Source organism: Augochlora pura, chromosome 3, assembly GCF_028453695.1.
Source record: "Augochlora pura isolate Apur16 chromosome 3, APUR_v2.2.1, whole genome shotgun sequence".
Taxonomy (NCBI): domain Eukaryota; kingdom Metazoa; phylum Arthropoda; class Insecta; order Hymenoptera; family Halictidae; genus Augochlora; species Augochlora pura.
The window spans coordinates 15,099,990-15,114,448 of record NC_135774.1 but is presented as its reverse complement, the minus strand read 5'-3'; the positions used below and the strand labels follow the sequence as shown (position 1 = coordinate 15,114,448).

Here is a 14,459-nt window from a genome sequence, read left to right as displayed (position 1 = left end):
GGGGGGGGGGGGGGGGGGGGGGGGGGGGGGGGGGGGGGGGGAGAGTTTCTTTGTTGCGACTTTGCAACGCGATGTGGCACGTTGGAAAGAAAGTATTGTTGCGACACGATTGGATCGAGATAATTAACCCTTTGCTGTCGGAACCAGCTTAACTCGAAGTCCAAAATGGATTTTCTCACAGTATTTTTATTTTAACCTGGTGCGTTTTATATAGGAAAAGATGAATTTCATGCCTCCTGTTATGGTCGCGTTTTTAATAGTTTTTTAAATGTTGATGAACTTGTTGAAAGTATTTTCAAAAATTTTTTAACAATTTTCAATGGTGGCCTAGAGTCGTTGCTCGATAGCAGAAGGTGAATAAACTGAAAGGAATGCAGAAGATAATAAAAATAGAATAAATAAAAAGAGTATGAGTAAGAAGTGGTTGGGAAGGTAAAACAGAGTCAAAAGAATATAGAAAATAATTCAGTATCATGCCATTGAAATAATAAAAAATAAAACTAGAATAAACAGAAAACGTATGACTACAAAGAGGATTAAATAAAGTAAAAATACTGCAGAAAATAATAAAAAATAATATAGCATAATAAAAAAATAATACAGCATAATAAAAAATAATGCAGTATAAAATCGTTGAAGTAACAAAAGAGTAAAATCAGAGTGAACAAAAATGGTATAACCAAAGCCGAAACGAGAAATTAAATAAAACATCGAAACTCTCTGATCGCGATCCGCGGAACCGAAACATTTCCCCGAATATTTCCATCGCCCCGACCCTTTCAGCCGCATCCCACGCGAGGCTGGAGAAGCATCGTCGGTCCGAAACGAGGATTCGATTAACACCGGTCGACTTGTTCGAGGTAGAACCGCGGTTGTTGAGCAATTAATTAACGGAAAGAAAGAGCAAGACCGAGATCTTCGGCGAGGGATCTTCGAAGAACGAAGCCCCGCCGAGTTTAAGGTGCCGGCGACAGTGGCAGGTGTCCGGGTTGAGGTCGAAGGGCGAGCCGTTCACCCTGGGCGAGGACGGCTGGCCGAGTAAACGCGGAAGGTGCACGTTAGAGCACATTGGTCGTCGGTTCGTTGGGTCGTCCGGCACGGATGATGCTCTCACGGGGGTCGGGACAAGCTCCGCGGAAGCTCTGATCGTGGGTTCCGTGCGGGGCTTCGGGCCTGCGCGTTTCCCTGCGAATCGACGGAGAGGGCGGAGGGAGCGCGAGGGACGCGTGGCGGCACCGAGGGTGTCAGTCACGGCCCATCTGCCCACCATCGAGCACGTAAGTCCGCAAGCGGTTACTTTTTACACCCAACTGTGACACACCGTACCCCCGGATCCTCCAGCCTCTTCGCGAACTCCTGCGAGATACATTACCCCGGATCCTCTCTCTTCGTCCCCCCTCCCCCCCTTCAGTCGGTACCTCGACCGAAGGGACGATCTTCCGTTCCCGTTCGCGACGACCGAGTGTCCCGCGGCCCTCGCCGCCCGATATACCATTAATTGGTCCGCTTTTTTTGGACATGGCCGACTGGCCGGCGACGACTGGAATTTCGGAGGTGCGTGAGAGAGAGACGGCGACCCGCGGCCCGCCGAGGCCCGCCGAGGCCCGTCCCGCCCGCCGCCGGCCGTCTCAGTGATTATTCAGAGAAATGGCGGGCGCGAAGAACAAGTGTTTCGCGGCTCGGTCTCTGTGAGTTCGCCCGAGTGGGGTCCGGACGGATCGACGTTCCGGGGCTGTGGGTACCTTCTCCGAAACGGGTGCCCCCTCTCTGTCGCCCTCTCGCTCCCTGTCTCTACCTTTCTCTATCTATCTATCTTTCTCTATTTTTCTCTATCTCTATCTTTCTCTATCTCTCTTTCTCACTTCCTCTATCTCTCTTCCTCACTTCCTCTATCTTTCTCTACCTCTCTTTCTCACTTCCTCTACCTTCCTCTATCTCTCTCTCTTTCTCACTTCCTCTCTCTATTTCTCCTCCTTCCTCCCCCGATTCTCTCTCGACGGAAATGGATTTCCTCCGTCGAGACGTCTTTTTCCCGTCCGAGAGCTCCGCGAAAACGGCTGCACCCATCGCGCCACCCAAGAACGGTCCTCCGGGCCCCCGACCAATCGTCGGCTCGTGTCACTTCTCCCTTACGTTCCGCGTACGTTTCGTCGCTGGTCCATTCGGGGAATTCCCCGGGACCATTCTCGCGCGACGGTCCGTCGCGAACGAGACGAGAATCACGATCGGGCTCGGTTTTCGCGATGCTCGAGACGGAATATCACGAATCTGTGCCACGTGACACGCGTGTGGACCCCCTCGTTTTTCACGTGCACGCTCGGGCTAGTTCTGTGATCATTAGACTCGCGGATCTCTTTTAATCATGGCAGAGAGGAGCAGGCGTAGTTGGGGACAGTGAACAGATCTGTAGAGAGCGGGAATGTTGACGTATTTGGTTGGAGTTATTTAAATTGTTAGAAAAGATGCAGGTGATTTGATTAGGCGTTATAGTCAGTAATTAATGTTAGGATTACCTAATCGGTTGAAATTACTGACTTCTGATTTTCCAGTCTGTTATCGGTAATTAGTAGATGGTATAAAATTAATGCTATAAAAGTGCTTTTCTTAGATATTGGTGTACGAAATTCTTCGTCCAAATAAATATTATAATAAAATCGTAGAAAGTTTATGTTAGTCCAATCTTGTCACTCTTATAAGACACTATTAATTAGCTTTAGATTTAGATCTCCATAGTTTCAGTATTAACGCAGACATTTTCTATTTTCCATAGAGATCCGCAGTCTACCGATAGTCCACAATGATAACGACGGCTACTCTCATTCATAAATTATAGTAACAGCCGCTACAATCATTATACCGAACGCATTATCCCGCTGAACTACCCTCATCGCGGCAATCGAACTAATCATTTAATCGTCCCCAAGATCTCTTTACCAACGTCTCGTCAAAGTCGGTCTCGCGCTTCCGACAATTCCAGTCGCGCGCGCACGAAACGGCGTAACGGTGTCCGCGAATAGCGCGAACGCGGCTAATCGATGGGCCGCGCGCGATGCTATAATTTTCTAGAACCGACAGCGTAAAGATGTCCAACCGCGGGCCTGTAATCGCATGAATAATCGGCGAGGGTACGTGTCCGCCCGGAACAATATTCGCCCCCCCCCCGGGGGGGAGAGGAGGTTTGACAGACAGGCCTGTACTTTTGGCCGGTAGTGTACGCGCCGGCCGCTGAAATATTCAAGCGGCACGTACGCGCGCGGTGTCTTGCGAAAGGTCAAGTCGCCTCGCCGAGGGTTGGAAAACAGGCTCTGGCCACCACGTGCGTCCCGATCGCCGTGGAACAGGGACACTCGCGCGTTGCGTCCCCCGACCCCCCGTGGCCAAGGAAACGACTCGGTTTGGCATGGACCGCACCGCATTGCACTCGTCGCCTTCTTCGCCGAGGTGTCGAACACGCTCTTGCAGAGGGAGAGAGAGTCACCTGTGCACTTAACACAGATAACCGGAACTTTTCCTTGGCCAAAAGTCAAACCGGAAACTACGGAACTGGTCGCGAGGCGCGCCAACGTTTCCGGGGCGAGCCGTGTCCGTCGGCGATGCCTCGCGGCGCGTCTCCTCGCGGTGTTACGCGCTGCCTGCCTCCGCGCGCGGAAAACCACGGCCGTTTCGATCGGCGCGACGCGCGAGAAGATCGGCGGATTTACGATCGGCCCGCACGATTTGCTGCGCGAGGTCGAACGTGCGCGAGAAGCGTCTTCGTTAACGCTGATTTGTTGCCAGTGCAGCCGCGCGAAGGGTTCGCTAAGCCCCCAGTGCGCCGAAACGGGGAGAGCGTGATCTCGGTTTTGATACGCCTGATCGAGGGAATAAGGACGACCCGACACAGACACCATGAACCGCGAGTGCCCGAGATTGAAACGATATCTCGATGCAGTTTTACGTTCGCGGTATTTAGGACCTCGTCGGTCCCTGGATCGATGGATCTTGATGGAATTGTTTCGTACATTTGAGTCGATCATAGCCCTTTTTAGGAACTGTCTTGGCTTCCGTTTAACTGACCAATTTTGTTGTCTAGATTATGTCAATCTCTCTGGGAGGTTTAGACTCGGAATTCTAACGAGCTGAGCTGGCTATAGGTTTCGATCGTTTCTGTATAGGTTCCACACAGGTTCTCTATCCTTTTTGGTAGAATTTACAATTTTTATTTAAACGTAGAATTCTCTGTCCTTTTTGGTAGAATTTACAATTTTTATTTAAACGTAGAATTCTCTATCCTTTTTGGTAGAATTTACAATTTTTATTTAAACGTAGAATTCTCTATCCTTTTTGGTAGAATTTACAATTTTTATTTAAACGTAGAATTTTTTCAACAGTGTAATGTTCGCAGGATATATAATTTTTTCGAACAGTGTAATGTTCGCAGAATATATAATCTTTTTAGCCTGTGTAATTTTCGTAGGATGTACAATCTTTTTAGAACGTATATTTCAGTAATGCATAATTTTTGTATAATGCATAATTTCTGTGTAATGCATAACTTTTATTCGATCATTGTATACTTTCTGACGATTCCATATAATTTCTGTATAATTTCCAACATTCGTGTTAAACTAAAAAATGTGGGAATCAGTATTTCTCAGTCGCCCATGCTTACGTTATATGAAAATGATAATATGTGAATCAGTAGTCGATCTGTCAATCGAATTATATTTATATCTATACCTATATCTAATTATATCTATATCCGATCGTTCGCCTACTTTTCTCCAACAAGAGAGCCTCCGCCGACTACGCGCAAATAAATCCTAACTTCTAAATCATTTCTGGTCGCAAAGTTCGGTCTGCGGTTCGCGGGCATAGCCGAGGGACCAGCGCCATAGCATCAGCGACAGGGGAGCGGCGTCGTTCGCGGTGGGATCGTCGAAATTTCATTTAATTCGCGGCTAATTTTTCGCAGTTCCTCGCGTCGCGTTGTCTCTCTGGAATTCACGGTTCCGGATTACAAAACCGCGGCCACTGATTTACGGCCTCGTTGGTCCCCCGTTGGCCGCGTGCCGTGTCGCGACACCTCCGAGCGGAATGCGCGCAAACGAGTGCGTCAAAGTCCGCGTCCGGTTGGAAACGCGGATCGCGGGTGCCGATAACGAGATCACGGAAGCCCGCCGCGTTATAAAATGGCATTCGCCATTAGCTAATCCCGTCGCGTGCCCGTCGTCGCTGCTCGTCTTCGAGGCGTTTCCGCGCGTCCGGGATGCCGATCGTGGCGTAGACGTCTCAATTCCGCGGGAACCACCACCGAGCATCGAGCCGTGTGCCGCTAATCAGACCTGTTGCCCGGTCCGTCAAATTATAGCAATTAATACAAGGGCGTTGCGTGTCCGGGAACGATTCCCATTCGCGCTCGCCGCGGCGTTGATTTTATTAAAACGAGGACCGCGTTTATCGGCGAATACTCGACGAGGGCCAAACCGTGGAGAAAGCGGCGATCAAAATCTGGTCGCAGTTCCCTCCTTAATTGGTCGAAGGGTTGATACCGATCGCCGCGAGGTCCATTGATCGTCACCCCGAGGGTGCTCGACCCTGAGAGGCCGAGCCCGAGACGCGCGTCGATCACCGGTCGCGTGAGACGAGCGATGCATTTTTCACGGATCCTGTCGACTATTTCCAAAAGTCTGGCCGCCCACGCGTCCCGCAACCTCGCTATCTTTAGACGGTATAGTCAACCGTCCACCTGGCAATTATCTTACGACGACCTGGACGAAAATGGACGGGGTATGCGCCGCTTCGAAGTCGTCGCACCTTCCACGTTTATTTTTACCGTTCGCGATGTCGGACGTCCCCGGGAATTATTAAAGAAGTCGGTCAGAGGGCGGTTTTCGGAATCGGATGGGGGGCTCTCTCTCTCTCTCTCTTTCTCGCGGGCGTCTTGCCGCTCTTCTTTCAATTATTCCGCGGGCAGGACTCGGCACGAGGCAGCGGGGACTCCGACAAACGATATTTACGTAAGGCTATTACGTCGACGGTCCGCAAATTCCCGTGGAAATATTCGCTGGAACGGCGCGCCGGGACGGCTCGGGCTGAGAAACGCCGACGGTATTTCACCGGAAACGCTTCCACGCTCTCTCGGCTCGCCGATACAGCTGCCGGAACATCCCCCCACGGCCGCGTCCTGGGCCAGAAACCGAGCGCCGGCGGAATTGCAGCGCGAGAACCAACGAGATTCAATCTTTCCGCGACGACTTTCCTGTTACCGTCGCGACACGCCGCCAGGACGACGTTTCCTCCGTGCCCGTGTTAGATAGCTGGCTGCTGGCTGATGCTGTCTTCTCGAAGTCACGTTTCTTCCGTCAGACTTCGCCAAATGCGAGTCGCCCGTGTCGCAGGAAGTTTGCCGAGATGGCTCCCAGATCTCGAGAGTCGTACGCCATCAGCGATTCGCAACTTTTTATCTCGGAAAAAGTTCACCTTTTTCCCAAACGATGTGCAGTGCACCGAAGAATTTAATAAGCTCCTGTGCAATATTTTATATTATATATTTTAATTTATTTATACCGAACACGTGGAACCAAGTAGGTAATCTCACTTATGACGAAAGCAGTGGCATTGTTTTAACACTGGAACTATCGTTAAAAATTGAATAGTTTTCAATTTTTTATTTTACTATTTCTGTTAGTATAATAATGTTTTCTTATTAGAAATTTTTATACTTTCCTTTTCCAAGTGTATACTGCAATGAGATTCGTGGTTTAGGCAAATTTAATCTCTTCATTGTTATAGAATAGTATGCATTAGTCTCGTTCTAGAGTGAAGTATGGTTGTATGTTCAAGTTTAGGAGAACGATATTTACGAAGATATTATCGAGTTATTGCGGATTTTCGGTAGATGAATTTTTCGATGGGTCCTTCGAAAACTGAAACTTTGTTCGAAACTCTTGAAACACTTGTCTGTTCGATCCACATGCACTCTCTGTCTCTTGGCAAGTGGATATTCGACCCCCAATCGGTCGCTTGCTGCACATTTCGCGAGATAACTTCGAAAATCGCGGCTTTACGCAGACGGGACTTATATAATACTAAAATATACTGTTTTATGAATAATGCAGTGCTGTGAGATTCTCAAGATACCTTAGAACACTTTTTGTAAGATTCTATCTATGGTACAAGAAAATAGATAGAAATTATTCTATTATTAAGTTCGCTATTATTTTGCTCACAATTATTATAAAATTTTTAAACATTTCCTATAATGACAATCCTGGATCATCATTTACTATACAAATAATTTCATTGAAAAGTCTCCCGTTCACAGGTGAAACTAGTCTTCTATTAAATATCCTAAACTTGCCTTATATATGTATGATTATTTAAACATTTTATCATGGTATAAACATAGCTCTGAATCACCAGAAACTGTGACATTTTCAATGTTCTCTTCACTGTATTTATTCCCTGACAAATGTCTAAAAAGCAGCGTTATTATAATTAAATCATCGCCCTACGAAAATTCGACTAGTCAAGTACGGTAACGCGGAGTTTGATTTGAGAATCTCTCGCACCGAATGCGAGTTTTCGCGAAGAATCTTGCCTTGAAAGTTATCGTTTCCTGTTGCGGCTTTTACGCCGCGTTACAGTCGATTACAGGCTCTCTTTCTCCGACCAGAATGACCATACAGTTCCACTTGGCCGTCGTTCAACTACCTTCTCCTCGAGAAGCAATTCCCTCGGATGACAAGCATCACGGCGATCAGCCTATTTCTCCAGCGAGCAATTATTTCGATTGCTCCGCTGCTCGTTCCTCGTCGACGAGTACTTTCTCTCACGCCATAATAATTAGTATAACTCGCGATCCCCTTCCTCAAACGCCGCGCATAATCTGCCAGTATTCAACTAGTATTCAATTCCGTGTCAGTCTTTAATTTCATTCGATGTATTCAATTTATTTGATTTACTGGACTTATTTAATTTAGCGTAATATATTTAAATTTATTTTATTTAACTTCATTTAGGTTATTTAAATTTATTAAGTGTATTAAAATTATTTCAATTATTCAGTTCATTTAACATATTTGTATGCATGGTCGGACCGAAAAAGAAATATATATACGTTTCTATATTCCTATATTAAAAATAATAGGAAAAAATAGATTCGTCTTTCAATGTTTCTTCAAATATCAGTAGAAATGTAAAACGTTGAGTCTGGAATTACCAATATCACTGTGCGTCGAATAACGGCGCCGCGCGGGCGTTCGATTGCCGAAAAAATAGCGCCGGAATCGCGATTAAAAGACCACTCAAACGCCGCCATAAAACGTGGCAAAGTTAAAACCGCCAAGGGCGAGCGTGTCGCATAAAAATTCTATCGGAGAGAGCTCTCGTGACCGTTCCGGCCGCAGGGAATTTTTCTCTTGGCCATTCGGTGGCCGGGGGTACCGGCCATCGAAACGCGCCGGCAGAGGACATTGCGATCAACGAGGGGGGGTTAGCCCCGGCGAAGACCGCGGCTGTGCCAGTGTACGCGGATAAATAGTCAATGACAGAAACGGTTTCGAGAGTGCCCTGCCCTCGAGCAGTTCGATATCGTAAGTAGGACGTGAACCTGGGACGGCCAGCGTGCGCACGCGTACACGCGCGTACACACGCCGTTTTCGGTGTAATCGTTTTCGGCGTGCAACCCCGGCGAGAAATTCCCGAAAACATTCAGCCAACCTTGTCCTCCTTCACTGGTACGAGGCTCTCTTGCTCGGGCTTTCCAGGGGCTATTCTCGTTTGGACTTTATCGAGCACTCTTCCCGATTCTTTTTAAACAAAACGTCGGCTGTTTTATATCGTATTTTGTTATCTCTGGTGTAACAGCAGAAAAAGAGGAATATCGTGGTCTTAATTAGAAAATATACCCACTGGCCAATTATTTCTAGAATATACAATAACTTATTATCGTTGTTATATTTTTGTAATTTATTGTTGCAAATTGTATTGCTTCAAATACACCAAAACCTAATCAAGAAATAATTCAGTGATTATTTCTAGAGTACACAGTATTCTATTGACGTTATTATATCTTTACAATTTATTATTAAAAATTGTATCACGGTGGATATATAGTACTTTTTGCAAGTAAAATTAGTGCAAAATATTCAGATTAAAGAACATTGAGACGTACTTATTAGAAAGGTTAGTTGTGACGGAAACTAGGGAAACAAAAAGCTGCAGCAATTCAAGCCTCGAGTTCCAAGTTTTTGGATTCTTTTTTCGCTCTCGGGGCGTTGAGAAATATAGTCAAAAATCGATGTTTCATAATTCCCTCAGCTCTGGCTTTATACCTGCGAAATTGTAAATTTACACAACCTTCAGATATCGCGTCAGCCGGCTGAAGAAATACGGCACCGAGAGAAACGTGGTCAAAGCATTTTGCATCGATTACGCAAAAGTATGGGTGATCTCCATTACAATTTCGTTATTTTTACGGAAATAAATGACTAAGAAACGCGTGAAATACAAAAATTAAAAAGAAAGTCGATCGTTTCGATACTCCAAACCAGAATGCATCATTAATTACACCCCTAAATGCGTCGCACATTTTTGTATGCTATGAGACTGTGATCTCATTTTCCAGTACTTTTAGCTTTCTTTTTACGCAGTTCAAAGTTTTTAAATAATCTTCATCAAGTTTACTTATATTTATAAAATAGTTAAGAGCTGTTTATTGTCACACGAGTCGCAAAATTAGATTGTGTGATGTACAAAGAATATTCGAAGGTTGTATAAAATAGAGACACTGCAATAAGACTGGCCAAGTATTTCCGATTTCCGGTCGAAACAGCACCGACTGCAAAGGGTTAACAGAGCCACCGTTCTCCCGACCCATCTCGTCCGAACCTCCCCCCTTCCCGGAGCAATCGCCCTCCTCGTTAAATCACTGGCGAACCCAACGCCGCTTAAATTCCGCCTGGAAGACGCTGCACGAAAAAAAGAAAACAGCGCTGCGCGGTTTCCACCGTCGGAAGGGGTGTGCTCGTTCCGCGTCCGTTCGAACACGGCGCGGCCGGTGTTCCGCGGTTAAGCCGCTTAATTGCCTCGTAGGGAGGCGGATCGCTCCGTCGAGGCCGTTTGAATGGCTGTTAAACGTAGTTTTGATAGCGCGCCAGTTCGCGGGCCGCTTCGTTAACGGGGATCCACCCCCCGTATAGATCATGGAACTCGTTGCGCTGTCTGCCGCTGTAAAAACCGTGGGGCGAGCGAGCGAGCGCGTGCCTCGGCCATCGAACAACACAAGAAACTTTGCCTCGCGAGAAAGTTTATTGTCATTGGCAACAGGTGCACGGAGAAACCGAGAGTCTGTCTTTCCGCGAACTTGCCGGTCTTCCGTTGTGGAAATCGGCGTACGACGCTCCGCGACTTCCTCCGCGGAAAGAAAAAAAACTTGCCCCGTTTCGCCGGTTGACGTCACAGCTTTCCCGTGCACGATCATTTTTCGTCGCGGCGACTGTCCGCGATTATTCTCGTCGATGGACGCGCGGCGGATCCGTTTAAACGGGGCCCGCTCCCGGCGCGTAGCCGATCTTCCGCGGGCGAGATTGGCGATCGTCCAGCGACCCGTCAGCCCCGGGACGCTGCTCGCGGACGACGATAACCATAAATCATATACCGGGTCGCCGGGAATTAATGGAACACGCGGATGGCATCTAGATCTAATCGACGCGCAGCGCTGCGTTTCATGGGGCTTTGCGACGTCGCGTGGTTTCGGGAGAAGTTGCGCCCTAAAGGGATCCCGTGGATCTCGTCGACGCGGATTTAGTCGACGTTGGTTTCGTCAGAGACGAGCATAATCTTTACTGTAACTAGGTGGTGTTATCAGGAGATTTGTATTAGTTTATAAAAGTAAAGATATTTGTTTCGATTATGAAATAATTCTAGATAGCACAAGGATACCTTTAAGACGTCTCGAATATCCTATGAACGTCTTAGAAGCGTCCTAGAAATCTCTTGTTATCAAAGCATCTTTAAAACATCCTTTAGACGTCTTGAAGACATCTTATAGACTCCTCATAAACATTCATAGACGTCTTGAAAAAGTCCAGTGCTTATTAACAATTAATATATACCGCAAGTACCACATACACTGATTAAATAACTCATAAATATATTTTTACAATCTAAAGAATCGCCAACGAAAAAATTTCTGCTCCCACATCTCGACAAGTGAAATTACAAAATTAAATATTCTCATTGCACACAAGATTATCTCGTTACCTTAAGCAAAGTATAAAACATCCGACGATTGTTTCAACAATGCGAAAACGTTGGGGAAGATAAAAGAGAATTCGGTGAATATCATAGCCTATAAAAATCATTGCCGGCGGAATATGTAGTCGGTGAAATACCGTTCGCGGGAACAGTGTCGGTGAAATCCATGGGATCCGCGCCGAACAAAGGCAGTTCATTACGTCCCGCGGAGCAAAAAAATAAAGAAAAAAAGAAACGGCCGCGCTTGTAATTCTGCAAATTCAAGCTGCAAAGTGGGCACCGGATAAATTTTCCGGTGCTCGGAACGTCCCGGCAGCGAGCAGGGGAAGGGGGGACACCGGTTGTAAATCTGCGGACGAGAGGGATAGCGGTGTATCGATCAGAGAGGAGACAGGCGGTCTTTGTCTCGGCTAATCCTGATCCTTGGTCCGCGGGAGTCCTGGCCGCCCGCTGAAAAGTTCCGCTGAAAAAGAGGATTCGCGGAAGCGGGGCGGGGAGAAAAAAAAAGAAGCGAGCCACGGCTGAAATCCATGAGCGTCCGCCATTCAGACCGGGATTACCAGATTTCTGGTTCTTATCGTCCGTCGTCGTGCCCGTCGAGTCAATGCGGCCTCCCTGCACGCTCCGGGGAGCGTACGCGCGATTAGGGTGGCGGTGCCGGTCGCTGGAACTGGCCAGTCGCTGTGCTTTTGCTCTCACGAATGACGTGCGATAACAATTGCAATATTTCTAATACAGAAGAAAACAGCCAACGAATTTAATAGAGCTTGTTCGATAAGTACAGTTTTTCCAAAATTACGGGTCGAAAAATTGCCAACATTCGAGCTGCTGTAACTTCGTTAAAAATTATCATAGAGAGATGAATCTTGGCTCATTTCAAAGAGAAATGTCTCCACTATTTTATCCCGAATTTATTTTTAAATCCCCCATTGCTCAGATTCGAGGTGGGAATGTGACCGCGTTTTTACCTTACAAAAATTGCCCAACTTTGAACGTCCGTCTGATGTTTAATAAATTTTTCTCGGCTTTCTCTCTGCGACGAGATTAAAGCTGGAAATCTCCTCTTTGCAACGACCATCTCAAAGTTCACGTACGATTTTTTCTTCCCGATCCATTGCACTTTGAAAACTCAAAGAATTTTGTGATATGTCTTCACACGTTCGCTTGGCATTTTTATAAGAAATCATCCGCGGATAAAATTGCAATAAAAGAGAAAGAAGATGGATACTGTACCCTTTAAAACGAGCGGGGGTCTATCTCTCTGCGCGATTGTTTTTAACGAAGCTAACTTTACGATTGGATTTATTCGAAAGCTGTTTCGAGAACGTAATTTCGCTGGTGGAACTGATAAAGTTAATCACGCCGGGAAACAAACCAGAGACGCGGCGGATCGGTCGGTCGACGATGGCCCAGCTAAGGGAATCCTGCGGGGTGATTCCGGGCCGATTCCGATGGCCGTCGACCGGACCTCTCGACGGGGTCCGGATGTCAATTTCTACCGGGGCGAAATTCTCGTCGGAGTCGTTATATTCGCGACACGGTGCTGCCACCCCGGGCGAGGACGAAGGACGAGGAAGGACAGCGGGGAGAGGATGGAGCGGCTAGAGAGGATAGAGGAGATAGATAGATATATAGAGAGAGAGAGGGAGAGAGAGAGGGGCCGGGAGAGGGAAACGAGGGGGGCCACAGGATAAAGGACGGAGGATGCAGAACGGAGGATGGAAAACAGAGGTCGGAGGACGTGGAGGGTGGAGGTTGAGGTGGGCGCAGCATGGGAGTGATCAATACTACCCTCCACACCAAGTTCCCGCGGGAGTAACAAAGATGGACCGGGACGCGCCGAAGACACGATTTTAGGAAAGATTTCTCTCGATTTCACGAGACCGCCGCACGAGATCGGGGAACCGATTGCAGGACCGCCGGGACTTAGGGCCGAGTTAACCATTCTATCCCGAATTACTATATACGAGGCTGTCTCCGCCCGTCGGATACTCGAGGCCGGTCTAATTTCTTATGGACCGGAAGGATGCTGTTGTCTCCCGGAATCTCTTCGAGCAGGAACTTCGGCGGCTTTGAAGTCGCGTTTTGATCGCGGACGAGAACATTCTTCCGAGGGGCGACATGGTCGCGAATGGATCGCGGGTCTGGAAAAAGAATTTAATTCCTTCTGGAAACAAGCTCCCCGTCTTCGATCAAGAAATTCTTGCGGCGGAATCGCGCGTCTCCGAAAACAATCTCTGTCTTCTTTCGGCGCGCTGATAAGCTCCGATGTTTATTTATTCATTCATAAACGGATGAAACCCTTTCGGTATAATGGAGTACAGATAGAGGTGTTTGCACAGGACCGTCGTAAGGGGGCGAGCTGTCGCGTAACGTTGAACAAATTTAGAGATCCGAGGAATCTGTTTGCGTTAAACGGGGATTCCCGCGTAACGCCGCGATAATTAAAGCTTCTTCCCGAGTTTTCTCGGAAACGTTCTATCGCGCTCGACTTTTTGGAACGGGGAGAGAGACTTTTAAACTGGACAGAAATATTTATTTCAACTATTTTGTATTGTCTCCTATTAATACCGTATAGAGCAAATTCCAGTAATATCTAAAATTTATAAAATTGTGCGGTAGAGCTTTAGGTGAAAATATTTTCTAAAAATCGTACAAATGGAAAATAGAGTAAAACATTATATCTAACATTTTGAGAAATTATATCACAACGATTATATAAATTATCGTGTATAGTAATTCGGAAAATAGTCTGCCTCTTGTACAATAAATTGCAACACAGTTACTTCTTCAGATAAGAATACAAAATTTTAACATTTTTAAAATATAGTATCATTAATTCAGGCAATAAAGGATAGATTCTCTGATCTGTGATACAAAAATCCACGTTTACGGAATCGTCCGTCGAAACGACCCTAATCGGTTCCACGGGGTTCCAGTCGGAGCAGTAAATGTTGTCTCAGTGAGGTCAGAGATGTTAATCGCGGATCGAACGGTGTTCCACGTTGGATAGAAAATCGTTCCGAGTAGATAGGAAAGGACGAATTTACTTCGCTTTTACGACGTCCTCGAGCCGGCGAGTCCGTTTTAATATGGCTCCCGGTACAGAGAAAGAGAGAATAAGAGAGAGAGAGAGGGAGAGAGAGTGAGAGAGAGGATGGTTTGCTCGGCGAGCAAGTAATTTTCGCAGCGTTCGCTGGAAGTGCCCTTAACCTTCC

The 14,459-nt window shown here is 46.9% G+C and overlaps 1 protein-coding gene across 2 annotated transcripts in view; it reads left to right on the top strand.

Annotated features, from left to right (window-relative positions):
* LOC144478757 (neo-calmodulin) overlaps window positions 1-14,459 on the top strand; it is a 119,707-nt gene that overhangs the window by 45,715 nt on the left and 59,533 nt on the right. The window contains exon 1 of one of the 2 annotated variants that reach the window (XM_078196962.1): window positions 1,195-1,277. The exons of the other annotated variant lie outside the window; for it this stretch is intronic. The gene's annotated coding sequence lies outside the window, so the exon portion shown is untranslated. Of the gene's footprint in view, window positions 1-1,194; window positions 1,278-14,459 lie in introns of those variants that run through there. 2 annotated transcript variants of the gene reach the window in all.